We start from the raw sequence: 15,293 nt of genomic DNA, 5'->3' as shown, positions 1-15,293 counted from the left end.
AAGTACCTGTAAATATGTATAATTGAGTTTCAACGAAAATATTTTCATTCCCGCTATCTATCTAGGCTGAACACCACTAAATCCGGCTGCTCAGATTTTCAGAGAAGAACTATACCGCTACTTTAGTAAAACAAAAAGAAAGTCGGTGTTAATTTTTGTATAAGAAAACAATAGTTCGTTAAATACAACCCGCTGAATTTACTCCTTTACGCTTCTTTGAAATTCTCTTTTCGAGACATTTAATTCTTATCCGCCATTTTGCCGGATGTTAGTCAAAACGTCCCCTAGTCAACACCCCCCCCCCCCTCCACCCCTTTTGGTCAAAACGTCCCCCTTTTCTGGTCAAACCACCCCCCTTCCAAAAATTACCAGGTTAAAACACCCCCCTTAAAAATTATATATGTAAATACATATTATTTAAGTTAATTTGGTAAATATTATTATGTTCATTATATTGTTTTACATGCATAGTTTTTAATTAGAATGTTGTAAACCATTAGTTTTAGAATGTTATAGCATTGTTGTGAAATTATATCTGATATTTATATTGTGAAAAAGTCATGTTTCTGTTATTTATTAATAAAATTAAATGAAATTATAATGTTATGTTATAAATGAAATTGTTACAACTGCATAAGGACAAAGGGATAATGGATAAAACAAGATGTTTGTAAACAAGGATCTAAAGTTTAATGTGAAAAAAGTTATAACTATTATATTCAACCAATAATATTTATGGAGTATCCTTGCATTAAGTGTAGAAACGAAGTCAGACCGCGTCAACATGCCATTGCCTGCAACTCGTGTGGCAACTGGCAACATAGAACCTGTGACACAGGTAAGTTATATTCATGTTATTATTATTACTGATTTCTTGAATTACTTGACTTCAGTAAACAATATCTATTGCGGAATATCTATCATATTCCGAATTGTCTAACTACTTTTTTGGCAAATATGTAATTTTCTGGCTGAACTATACATTATATATACATTATTCAGATATATACAGTAAAGGCCCATTACCTAGAGTTATACAGTCTGTATGTTTACATTCCATTAGCTGACCAAAATCTGATTAACTACCTTTTACCATTTAATAATATTTTTATTTTATTTTATATATTATTGTAAAATCTGGTCAGAAGGAAATAAACAATATACAGATCATAATCACATTATAAAAGCAAACAAATTCAAATATACAAGTAATCAATGCATTATCAAGTTAATCCAATCATAGGAAATAATGTGTTATAACAGGAACATATAACAATAGGTGTTAATTCAATCAAGAGATTCTGTATATTGAATGGATTAGTTAAAACGAATGAGAAATAAATGAGAAATATTTATTTAAAAGTACCAGAATTAAAAAGAAATAATGGGCCGTTCCATGAGGAAACCTGTATTAGTGACAAAAAATCAAAATTAAGATAACAAAATATTCATTTAGAACATTCTTTTATCTTTAAAATCTTAAAATTTGAAGTAATTATCTTCACTATTTCAAGAGTTACAAATTGAAAGCATTATGACATCGTCTTGCATGGCGTGTATTTTTCAAGTCAAAAATACAACAAATTATACGTATCACGTCTAAACATCATACATCTGAATATTTAATAACCGTTTTACATGATATTACTGAAAAATAACTCGAGTGTATATTTTTGGTTTTATATTAGACCTTTTATCTAATGTAAATTATGGCAGATAACTGTTTTACAATATATTTGTTTCTAGTTTCTGCATGAATATCAGAAAAATAATGATTTTCCAGTATTTTAAGTACTTCTTATGCAATTACTATATCATGTCACTAATAGGTTTTCTCATGGAATGGCCCATATATAGATTATTTATTATTTACTTTGTTTGACAGAATATATAAAATAGTAGGTAATATCAGTAATCATTAAGTCATTTATTGCTGGTATTTCAGCAGCAGCAGACGAATCAGGGAATTCGGAGAGGTTGGTGTCGGGACTGGGCCTACGTAGGATGCAGCGGGAAAAGTATAGGTCCACACAAGCCAGGGTATTCGCAGCTTGGGACAAGTGATTATGTTCATGCTATTAGTATTTCACTGTCTTGATAAAAATGTTTCTTAATTCTATAAGGCACTTCTCTTCCAACAACAGCATGATAAGAGATTTTTTTCAGAAAATTATTTATAGTTTGTGTAAAAAGGTACTATATTTTTTCAATTACTTATGCATAATTTGTCATTTCTATCTCCTATGAATGTTTCTTATGTCTTTTACAGCTACCGCACAAGGGGTATGTCTGCAAGTTCCTTGCTAAAAAAGATGAGCACCATTTACAAACCCAGGCTCACCACAGCAGTTCAGGAGGAGGAATAATTGTGATACAAACATTAAAATAGTATAGGAGTGAATTTGACTTCTTGATATTGTGTAGCTGGAACACTGTGAATTAATATTGTGATATGATAATGTGAATTTGACTTCTTGGTGTAGAACAGTGAATGAATAGTGTGATATGTGATTTTTTTTAGTAACTATGCAGTTGTGACTGTTCTGATGTTTTATTAATGTTTTATAAATAAAGTTGTAACTCCGATCAGTGTTTTGTTCATTCTACACAAATTTCAATCTATAGAAGAAAAGATTTTCCCTGCATAAATGTTCAGACCTTATTTCTGGTGATTAATGGGCTTATGACACCTACCAATGTTAAGCCCTCAGCTCAATTAATGCAAAACATGTATAGTTGATAGGTGTTGATTGCATTAATTTAGGTGCTAATAAATCAATTTTGTGCATTATCAAAACATAATCCATAAGTTTCAAATTTAAAAGATAATAAAGTATACATGAATTAATTAAAAAGAATTAATAATGATACAAAAACAATTAGGGGCCGTTTTGACCAAATTCTAAACTGAATGGGGGACGTTTTGACCAAAATGGTGCGGGGGGGGGGGGGGTGACTAGGGGACGTTTTGACTAGCGGACGTTTTGACTTGATAGCTAAAAAAGCTAGCATGCGATAGGAACATGCCGATTTCGATAGAATGCTAAGTGATACATACTGAAACGCGGTAGTGTAAAAGAAAACACAATGCTATTGAGAAAGGGCACGAGGAAAGGGAGAAATTCCTATTTATATTTGGACTACTTGTGACTTGACCAGCGGAGGCTTACATTTGATTTGGTAGTGATATGCCTCTATCATCCAATACTGTCTAACCCTTTACAGGGACGTAGGATTGATAGTAGAAAATAAAAGAAAAACGGACCAAAATAAAAGGGAAAAGAAAATTCTCTAGTAATTTAAAAGATAAAAACATTGGTGAAGAGCAAGGTTATGGTGAAATGGGTCCAATGTTGCAAACAGCGGCATTGAACTGCTCAAGGGTTGGAAGGAAGGGAATGTCAGTGGGAATATTATTCCATAGGACTGTATAGTCCTGGGGGAAAAGGAATATTTTTAGTAGTCAGAGGTTGCAGAGATTAGCCTGTAAGAAACTGGATGATAATGGCGTTATTGCCTTGTTAGGGAGATGAGATAATCTTCCAACGGGATTGCAACTAGTTGTTTGAGATTTTATACATAAGAGAGAGAGAGAGTCGGGAGTCAATGCGTCGGAGATCTATCCTGCGCCATTTTAGGCTGTATAACATGTCAGTGACACTGGAGGTGCGACCAAAGCCCAGCGCGCTGCCCGTCTTTAGTCCGCTTCTATTTGATCTTTTTGGATTAAGTATGGAGACCAGACTTCGGAGTTATATTCCAGCCGAGTTCTGACGAGGATCTGATATGCCATGGACTTAAGGGGTTTGGAGTAAACCTTTATATTCCTGTGAGGGAAACCTGAAGTTTGATTTGCCGTTTTGGCTGACCTATTTATTTGGGTGTCCCATGAGAGATCGTTTGAGATATCCACGCCAAGATATTTTGCTGAGGTGACAGATTCTACTAGTGTATTATGCAGGTAGTATTGTGACGGAAAAGGATGTTTCCTTCTTGTGACTTGGATTACTTGACACTTGGAGGGATTGAATTCCATATCCCAGTCCAACTCCCACTTTTTTAGAGTTTTAAGATCGTTTTGGAGGGAATTCGTTTGCCTGACAGAGGTAAGTGACATGTATATTGCAGTGTCATCTGTGAATAGACGCTCTTTAGACTGGATATTTTGTGGGAAGTCATTTATATATGCAAGGAAGAGCAGGGGCCCAAGCAAGGACAATATATGCTCCAGGGTTTTGCGAAGTACGCATGTAAGGGATATGTGCCTGTAGTTGGCTGGGTCTGACCTGTCATCCTTCTTGTAGATGGGGGTTACATTTGCATTTTTCCGCTGGGAAGGTATACAGCGTTTTTTCCCTAATTTGTGCAGGTTGAACAGATCGAGAATTATACTTATACTGTAGAAATATTGTGAAATATTTGTTTGTAAACTTATTAACACAAAGTTGCTAGCGTTTACCCATATAGGTGACTCCTCCGTTGTTTTTTCCTTAAGATGTCTTAACTGAAGAGGATCTGGATGATGTTCCACTTCTTAGTGATAGGGGTTCTATTTCATTGGCCCGTTGACTAGCATTAATTAATATAACTGCATCCCTTGTAAATAAGAACTTATAAAGTTGGAAACAAATAAAGCAGCAGGTGTAGATTTAATTCACCGCTTGTTTTTTGAAGGAATGCAGCACTGAGATAAGTGATACCGTATCAAAACATTTTACGACCTCTGTAGAACCTGGTGTTTTACCAGATTCTTGCAAACACCTATTTTAGAAGGAGGATAAACATTTATGTGCAAACTATGGACTAGTGAATTTAATCTTATGTAAAGTTCTTGAATCTTTTTTATCTGCGATGGCGTTATGAAACACGTGGACACTTTTGAACTTTTTACAAAACAGCAACATGGTTTCAGGTTAAAGAATTCTTTTGTTACTCAATTACTAGACGTTATTGAAGAATGGACAGATATACTTGAAAAATGTCGTAATTTGGACTGGATATCCTTAGATTTCGCGAAAGCGTTTGATACTATTCCATACAAGAGACTTAAACTGTATGCTTATTGTTGTATCAGGTTTTAAGGGAAATTGAGAGCTTTTTAGGCAATCGTCAACAAGTTCATGTATATATAACGCTCCGCTTGAGGTTGTTCAAAATATAGTAAAATTATATAGAATTATTTGCCAGTGATACAAAGCTGTACCGTGAAATATCAAATGTCTTGATAGACAGAGTATACAATCTGACGTGTCAGCATTATCAGCTCACACAAATGGCACCAGGAGATGTAAGTGCTGAATCTAGAGAAGGACAATGTTGATACACAATATTATATGTCTAACAATTTTGGAGATTCCCCTGTTGAAAATATTAGTAATTTAAAAAATAGATCTAGGAGGTATTTTGATGAACACATCAGTAAAGAAAACATCAAACAAAAAAATATTATTATTATTATTATCATCATCATCATCATCATCATCATCATCATCCCACATTTATATAGCACCCTTTTCATGTACATACACTCGTTCAAAGGTGTGTTACAGAATACTTTGCAAACAAAACAAACATATACGTTATACATATTTAAAAGTATTTAAGTGACCCTAGGATAAATTAATTAACTACTCTACTCTGTGATATAAAAGTAAAAGTGTATTGGTCAGCTTTCGAAATGTTGTACAAAGAAATGGGGTTTCAGCAGACTTTTAAAATCAGTCAGCGTGTCAGCTTCCCTAATTTTGACGGGGAGGGAGTTCCAAAGCTATGGAGCAGTGAACGAAAAGCTCCAATTGTAATACATCACGGTTTTAGTCTTTGGCATAACCAGGGACAGTGTGTCTTGTGGACACATCTGCGGATGTCTTTAAATTGTTTTTTTTTTTTGTACTTTTAGCATGTGTAAATGTTGAGTTCTGCTCAACCCGGGGCTAGAGGGCGTGGACAGTAGCATGCATTATAACTACCGTCCATGAACAGGCTCAATCAAACCGAGCCTGCAACATTTTCGTTTTTGTTGTGTTGGGCGGCCTTTGGAGTTTCCACTTTTTCTATTTTATTATTACAGCAGCGTTGTTTGTGCCATGTGGCGGCCGTAAAAAGTCTCCCCGTACATTCAATCAGGGCTGTTATATTTCGATCTTCTCAGATCGTTAAGCACGATTTTTATGTCGTGTTACTGGTACTGTTTTGTTTCTCAGCATGAACATTTCGGCCTGGGTGTTCATAGCTTTGGGTATTGTTTAATCACCCCTTGGATATGGTGCCTGCTTTTTAATTTTGTCTTTCGGCAGTTTCTGTGATATGCAGGCTCCATAACCTCAGATCCCCTTTCTAAATTCCAGTTTGTTTAGTTCTGCTCATTGTTTTCTCGTTTAGGGCAAACCCATTATTTTAACTGGGGACCATACGACGCTTTGCATGGAATTACACGCTAGTGTAGCATTGAAGGTTCCATGTGCACCGCCGTATGAACACATCTGCGGATGTCTTTAAATTGTTTTTTTGTACTTTTAGCATGTGTAAATGTTGAGTTCTGCTCAACCCGGGGCTAGAGGGCGTGGACAGTAGCATGCATTATAACTACCGTCCATGAACAGGCTCAATCATACCGAGCCTGCAACATTTTCGTTTTTGTTGTGTTGAGCGACCTGTGGAGTTTCCACTTTTTCTATTTTGTGATCTTAGGGTTCTGACAGGTTTATACAATTCTATCGTATTCCTTATGATAGACAGGGAACTGATCATGTACAGCCTTAAAGATGTGGGTGAGAACCTTGTACTGTACCATGTATTTCACCGGCAACCAAAGGAACTCCTTCAGGACCGATGTTATATGATTCCGACGGGGCGTCCTAGTGAAAACAAGAGCTGCCGTGATCTCGACATGTTGCAATTTATCAAGTGTGCTGCTTTGAATACCACTTAACAAGTCATTACAGTAGTCTAACCCTGAGGTAGCAAGGCTATTGACAAGTGTTTTTGTGTCATCACTGGTAGCATACCGTCTGATATGACCTTTTATGCGTAGTTGTGCATATCTAACCCGGCACACATAGTTTACTTGCTGTTTCATATCCATACTTTTGTCAAATACTGCACCAAAATTCCTAACACATTTTGTGGATTTTATTAGAGTGACCGATCTTCACCGAGGCGTCCTCAATGTACTTGGAGTAATGCTTTGATGTGAATAACATTACCTCTGTCTTATCTGCATTGAGCTTCAGCATGTTGCAATGCATCCACGAGACAATTTCAACAAGACAACTCTCAATACGGCGCTAAGCCCCAGACAACTCTAAAAGCGTCAAAAAGCCTCACGTGTAGCCACATCTTCTATTGGCTTTTAAAAATGACAAGTATAATTGAAAAGCGATTTTCAGTTAAAATGATACCCTTCAAATTGATGTTGGAGTTTCGAGAGCTCTATCATAATATATTTTATATACATGTATCTTATTTTTCGGTAAGGAGGACACTCGAGCCCTAGTGCAATTGTTATTTTACCAAAGTGCGTGATAAGCTTAAAACTGACGACTACAACTTTGGAATCTAGATTCTGTGGATAAGTCAAGATACATCCTGTGATGCTAAGATGCTCGCTTCTGAAACAGGGTCTCTGGGCGCTGCTTGCTGTTGCACCTTTTTAACTTGTTGGCTTTGATACCTATCTCACAATGATAACAAATAACGAGGACATGTCTAATAAGTATGTTGTATGCATGTGCATAAACTTCTTGCAAGTAGCTCCCTGTGTTCCGTCTTGGGATTCAAACTACTTTATTGCCATTTATCTGCAGTTTAGTCTAAAAACTGTGGATTTCCACAACATGGTGTCTCGTATACTTAATCCTAATTATTGTGCATTTTGATGGATAAAGGGGCGTGTGAACTAGAGTCCTTAACGGGAACGGTATGCATTTCTTATTTACTGTTGGAACATATATACAAACACGCGGTTTTAAGTATTTTTCAAACATGATAACAAATTATAAAAGAGTTTTTCTATACCAAATTTTCCTTTAACATAAACAAGAGAATTGAAATAAAATATATAAATTCTGTTAAAAACAACAAACTTAAAATATATAAATCATGTTAAAACAATATAATACATACAAACATTTGACTCTAGATAGATTTGAAAATCCATATTTTAAACATGCTGGAATATTATTAGAGTTTTATTTCTGCAACAAATGTTCCTGGATATAAATTAATTATGTTAAAAATATACAAACAAAAAGATATAAATTATGTTAAAAATATACAAACACGTGAATATAATACATTTGAAACTAATTATTACAACATGCTAAAAGTCATAAAAGCAGTTTGATATCAAATTTCTCTTAAATGGAAAAAAACATATTTAAAAGAAAAAAATACGGTGCAAAGATATCAAAAACATGTGGATTTTAATATATTCATACATGTAGGTGTCGGTGCGTATTGAACGCGAGGGTCAGTCTTCTCGGGGGAGATCGCCTATCCGACTTACTTACTTGTCGGTGCGTATTGAGCGCGAGGGTCAATCAGAGAAGATCGCTTATCCGACTATTGTTCAATAATTCTCGTTTTAGAAGTCGGCGTCCTGGAACATTCAGCATGTTTTATTTTAACTGGTTCGGTTTTTGGTGTTCTTGAAACAGTTCCTAAGCCATTTCTTGAAACAACAACATAGCCTTCCATTTCTTTATTATTTAAGAATTTTTTCTCGCGTCTGTCGCGTATTCCTGTGTTAAATTAGCCCAGATGTCAACGTCGATAAGATGGTGGGCATATGGTGAATGTAATTTGAAGTTTCCCTTATTCCTAATGGCACGAGTTTGTTCAGTCTGTTCACTGACAACAAATTCTTCTAATATATATATAAACAATTTGAAGCTGATTTAAGAACGTGATTAGCACTTCCACTGTTGTTATTGGTCCAGTCTGGTGAGATTTTCTCCTGATTTGACGGTACAATGACGTGTTAGTAACGGCATTAGTTTTGTTTCGTAGTACTGAATGAATCTCTCTCTCTCTCTCTCTCTCTCTCCCCCCCCCCCCCCCCCCCCACCACGCCTCCACAATTCTGATCGTTTTGTATTATGATTTGACGAATTTGCGATACCCGTGTATCTAAGGTGTCTTCATCTTTGCGTACACAATACCATCTGAGCCAAAGATGCCGTTTAAAATGATTACTCTGGTGGTATTGTGGTATCCTACTGAGTCTTCCATGTACCTATTAACGTTTTGTTTCAAGTGTCTCGTACACAACACATGTGTGCTTCCGGGCAGACAGCGTTAATCGATGATTTAAATAAATACTAATTCTTTGTCTGTACCGATTGTAAGGTTTTGTATTTCAGAGTTTGATAGATTGTCTGCAATGTCATGTTAAAATGTACAGTAGCTTATACATGCTTCAATTTATGGAAGGCCTTATACGCCATTATCTTATTATGGAAGTCTTTGGAAAAGGTTATATAGCAATAGTTCATAAAAAAGTGTGCTTCCGTGGTGTAGAAGTCCCTAATAAATAGATCCTAATTTTTCCATTTTTTCGAGCATTTGCGTGTAAACAGGGGGCCAAATGGGCATTATTTCACTGGTGGATGAATTTTACATGAAATAAGACACTTTTCATGCTTATATTCGCATGCTTTCGAGTTGTTTACTTGAAACGAAAGTAGGGTGTTTATTCTGCAGACCTCTTTCTGAAATGCGACTATATGAGGGTACCTAACTTCAGTTGACTTGCATTTCACTGCATACTACACTAAACTTAATATCAATAAGACAGAAATGATACAAAGGAGAGCAATCAGATGGATATACAACAACTATTCCATATACGACAGTGTCTCAGGTATGCAAAATTCTCTAGTTTTAAGATCTTTGGAAAACAGACGAACTGATGCAAAATTGATATTGTTCATCCACTAGCAGATATTCCTGTCCCATGCTTTATGCTCGGCGTTAATACAGTGCCACTTTGACTACTCATGTTCATCCTGGTACGAAGGCCTAAACAAAGTTTTAAAAAACAAACTACAGATTATGCAAAACAAGGTTATTAGATTTATTAAAGGTTACTCTCCTAGAGTGTCTATTACAAGCGAAGACTTTGCTGAATTGAACTTGCTGAATGTTAAAAATAGAGTTACACAACTTAGATTGAATCACATGTATAAAATGTTTCACAACAAATGTCCACCTTATTTAAATGATAATTTTTTACGAAAGTGTGACAGTATAAAACATAATACTAGATCTAGTGAATGTAATTTTACTGTTCCTAGGGTCAACAGTATAAGTAAACAGACTTTTTATTACAGCGGTATAAAGGATTGGAACTCCTTACCTAGTAACATTAAATCTATTGAAAGTTTTAAGAGGTACAAATCTAGAGTTAAAGAGCATTTGATAAAAAATCTAGTAACAGAATGTAACAGTGATTTTGTATACTATTGATCTCTGTTGGAATACATATGTCTGTGATATTATTTTAAGCATACTTTAAATAATTCCGTTTTCCACGTAAGTCTTGACCCCCATCAATCTTGTCCTGATATTTTTTTGTGTTAAACGGACCCCATTGGAAATAAGATTTTAGCTTAGTGGGTTATCCATATGTCCCTAGCATTTTAATAACACAGTTTCTTTTTTAGCAATGACATTTAGTATTATCATATTAAAAGTATGCAAATTGTGATACTGTGCAAGTTAATGTAATAGAATTGTGATTTTTTGTTTTATGAAGTATTGTCTGTGATATTTATGTATTGCAATGTGTTAATTCTTTTATGCTATGACCTAAATGTAAATAAACTATAAACCTGATTTTACTACTCTTGTCTGTATCTAATACTTGTTTTCAGTCTCAATTTATCACTATAACATCTCACTGTCAATACTTTTGTATAAATCTTTCTCTTGCACTAACTGCGCATCTGCTAATAATACTCGAAGGGGAGTTAAGCAGTATTCGAAGATAGATAGTACTATTCAACGCCCCATTTTCTTTTCGTTTTCTTGAAACAAATATATGGTTATTTTGTGGAAGATAGGTCTACGACGGAGTGAAAATCTAGAAACTGTATCAAAATTGATCTGCAGTATCTGAATTTTATATGAAACCAAGAACAGTTTCTTTTATTGGTATATAGACAAACAATTTCACAACAAATTTAGTGCTCTCTAACCTGACTACGTCATATGATTAGACTCTTCCACGCGTTAGATACTACATATTAACGACTGTTACAACCCAAGAACTATGACGCATCAGGTATAAAATTAGTGAAAGATAGCAATCGCTGATTGTCTGAGTGTACTGGTTTCCCAGTAGTTTCCGGACCGAAATCGCTATTTTTTGCCAGTAACTTTCAAACAAAACATAGTAGAAATATAAAATTTTCACAGAATAAAGCTAGGTTCTTCGTTAACACCATGCAGAATTCGTATTACACTTGCGTTCATAACACAAATGTAGATGAGGCCTCAAACGGGGCAATTAATTCCATTAATATCTCAGTTAGTCCGAGTAGTTTTCCGGACCTTTCATTGTAACAGTTGTAACCTTTCTGTAAAAGCAAAGATTTCTGATTTCGTTACATATATTCAAAATTAAAACATAATTCTAAGGCGTGATGACGATTTGAAAAGTATATTTCAAGAATTTAACAAATACTAGATTTATAATACACTCATTACAGTTACGTCTAATTACGTTTGAATGACGTTTGCAACGTCACGCTAAAATGACGGGACGTATTTCGCGGACTGGTAATATTACAAAAAAGAAATTATGAACTTTAAATATAATTAACATTTAAAAAAAGAAGAAAAAAAAGGAACAAGACCGGTCTCAAAATTGGTAATGTAACGCCCTGACCACTCGGGCATAGACACTGCTGCTAAACATTTGATTGATAGACGGTATCGTATGTAAATCCCTGTCTATTTTGGTTCCTATTTTTAATCGATAATTTAATGCCGTAGTATAGTGAAAAGGTCGATTTTTTCTGACATTCATTGTTTTATTTTATTACTATCGGAATGTTTTTCCTGTATCGTCTGTAAATGGGAGCATCAGTTGGCTGATGTTTACCTTCAAGGGGCCTCAGTTTCTGCGCATGCGCACTGTAACTGGAATTCCCCTGCAGTTGACAATCTCTTGTGTAAACATTACATCGCAGTAAGTTAAAACAACCGGGATATTCAAATAATAAATAAGTTCGGTAATGTTAGGTTTTGGCTGCTATGTAAAGGCAACAAAGGTCTAGATGATATGATATTGTTACCCAGATGCTTTAAGACGGCGTAAAGTCTATACAGCACGAAATGTAAAAGGTCCGGAAAACTACTTGGGTCCGGAAACTACTGGGAAACCAGTATATATCGATGTAAACGTCACGCAGAGCTCCCTTTTATTTTAGATCTCTTTTTTTGTCGGCTGCTAGATGGAATTTACAAAAACATTAGATATTTCTTTAAAAAATAAAAAAATAAATAAAAATAAAGAAAGTAACACACAATTCAGTATCCTTAAACCCAAAAAGTTGAATGTGTTAGAAAAAATAAATGATGGAGATACATTAGTAATTTGACCACTGGATATGGAAAGTCATTAATTTATGAAGTTTTGCAGCAGAAGATTTCAATTAGAGTGGTGGAACCTATGCTCGCGGTATTCCTATGCTCGCGGTATTTCGATAAATATTCTTTCTGCAGAAGCACTGATAAAAAATATTTCATCATGCTATGTTCAACACCGGTCAGTGGTGAAATGCCTTTACAACAAACGTAGCGATAGCCGCGCGTGCCGCTCACGTGACGTATACAGCAGCCGATACATTTTACACAATCTGTATCCGTCGCACAAATCTCACACAAATATGTCAAAATCACTAACTAAAGTTAGTTTTTTTTTAGAAATCATGCATTACATTCAGATATAAGATACATTTAAGAGCAAGATGGGATGAATGTGACGCCTGGCTACACTACGATAGCCTTGCGAACCATGAAAAGATCGATGTTGATCTTAGTATTTTGACAAAGTCCAAATGGTTCTTTCTGAGATGTAGGGAGGAGTAAATTTCCTACACAAAAAAAGAAGTGTAGAAAACATTAGCGAGCTAATCACTGTCGTTGTTTGAATCTTTAATACTTAAATATTCTGTTTTTAAACAACATTATTATACGTTTTTAAGCTTTGTTCTAATAGTGACTCTATTTCTGTAAGGGAAATATACACATAGAGGCACATACTAAATTTTATCCTCATTTCTTTTGTTTTTCACATAATAAATGAGTAATGTGCTAAATATTATATTCGCATATGCTTGTTTGTTCATTTTAAGCCTGCTGAATTTTTTTTTCGTCCTTAGTTTAATCGATATTACATACCGCCAGCATAGGTTCCCTTCAGGGCCAATTTTCACCTTTTCACGTATGCCGTGTCGATAGCTCACGAGACGACCAAGTCACGTGATGACGCACATCAACAATATGTTTCGATAAAAGGAGGTTAACTTTAAGTTTTTGCATAGGCAAATCGAAATAATATTTTTTTCTTGCTTCTTAAAAAGATTATATATGTACAAAATACCGCGAGCATAGGTTCCACCACTCTAGTTATATCTAATTACAATTCTATTATCAATGCTAGATACCTGCGTACAAAGAGAATGATTTATAGTAAGTTACCAGTAGATCTAGATTTCTATACCTATTCTACAACATGGACAATATAGCTGACTGGAAGCGCTTATTGCAATGTGTATTGTTTAAACCTTCATAGTTGTAGGTTTAACTTTTTGTGTTATGTGATTGAACAATCCTTTCAGAATTAGTAAGACAATGTACTATATGCATTCAATACCAAGGTTTAACCTGAGCTACACATTTCTCTTTGGGAAAGCCTGGCAATTTTTAGATTAGCATTCGCGCGGTGGATTATGGTATTCGTACAGAAATCTGTACGTTTTTAATCGGCTTGTAACTGACTCTGTATTCGATAAGACAGATCAGTGTAACAGACTAGTCATATGATATCATTCGAAAATATTTTCGTTTACCATAAATTCTAATTTTCGTTGTTACCTAAAATTTGTAAACATGGCGGATCGCATGCCAAAATTTGACCAAATTTGAATTGAAAGTACGCTTTTACCGAGTTCACTAGGTAATATCATTGAAATGATTTGTGGCTAAGTCATTTCAAACTTCTATACTGCGCAACATTTATTCCTGTCATATTAACTAAGAAAATTAAAAAAAATTCTTTTGTTCCGTCCTTCCCCAGTTTTGAAAACTTGGCCAACTGCAATATTGCAGTGTACATGCTCGTTCTATATCTGTAAGAATTGTAACGAATTAAATATTTTTGCAGTGCATTTTTATTCTCCATTACCAGATTGTCTTATCAGGAGATAAACTCTACATGTTGGTTACAAATTAACTCTACATGTTGGTTACAAATTTTCACGATCGGCATGTTTGTAAAATTCCACTCGCGTTGGCGAGTTAAAGGTGTTAGACTTGTTAAGCGTAACATATGTAACAGTCTCAGGAAAAATGTGCAGCATTGATCGGGACTTGAAACTCGGACCTTCGGTTTAATGTGCCAGCGCTCTACCAATTGAGCTACCGAGGCGACATGTCTGATACGAGAACTGCTACACACCTTCCCTCTAATTGCGAGACATTGGCACTCCTAGCCGGTGTATATCGCAGACTGTTAACCAGATTCTGATGTACGCCCCAGCCAAACTGCTTCGCCCCGCATGGGCTCCAAGGGTGAACATCTCGGTAGAAACTCCAAATGTAACAGACTCGGGGAAAAATGTGCAGTCTTGACCGAGACTAGGACCTTCGGCTTACCATGCCAACGCTCTACCAATTGAGCAACCGAGGCCACCGGATATGAGAACTTATACACATATATTCTAACAACTAGATGACTGGCTACAAACATCTTCCAACCTGAGTATTTCTACGTTTGCTTTGTTGATGAATAATTTTCATTATACAACTTTCGGAAATAGTTTGGACTTTCGGAAATGTGTCAAGTTAGACATTTATGGAAGATAAAGAGATAGGAATTGCCAAAATCAAACTACAAACATGATTTTAGAATGGTCTTTACATCATCATGATCAACTAAATACTTTGATTAATCAGCTACAGTACAGCTAGCGCGGAACCTTCGTTTGAACACCCGTCACCGCAATTCCAATTCGCGTGTTCGTTTTACTGTCCGCCGTGCGTTGCGATGGACGGACGCGATTGTC

The 15,293-nt window shown here is 35.4% G+C and overlaps 1 protein-coding gene across 1 annotated transcript in view; it reads left to right on the top strand.

Moving 5' to 3' along the window:
- Positions 1-14,059: 14,059 nt before the first annotated feature.
- Positions 14,060-15,293, top strand: part of LOC123530267 (methyl-CpG-binding domain protein 4-like) — a 32,710-nt gene continuing 31,476 nt past the window's right edge. Inside the window, exon 1 of the mRNA XM_053522032.1 lies at positions 14,060-14,185. The gene's annotated coding sequence lies outside the window, so the exon portion shown is untranslated. The remainder of the gene's footprint in view (positions 14,186-15,293) is intronic.

This window comes from Mercenaria mercenaria, chromosome 13, assembly GCF_021730395.1.
Source record: "Mercenaria mercenaria strain notata chromosome 13, MADL_Memer_1, whole genome shotgun sequence".
Lineage (NCBI taxonomy): Eukaryota > Metazoa > Mollusca > Bivalvia > Venerida > Veneridae > Mercenaria > Mercenaria mercenaria.
This window is presented reverse-complemented; position numbering and strand designations above follow the sequence as displayed.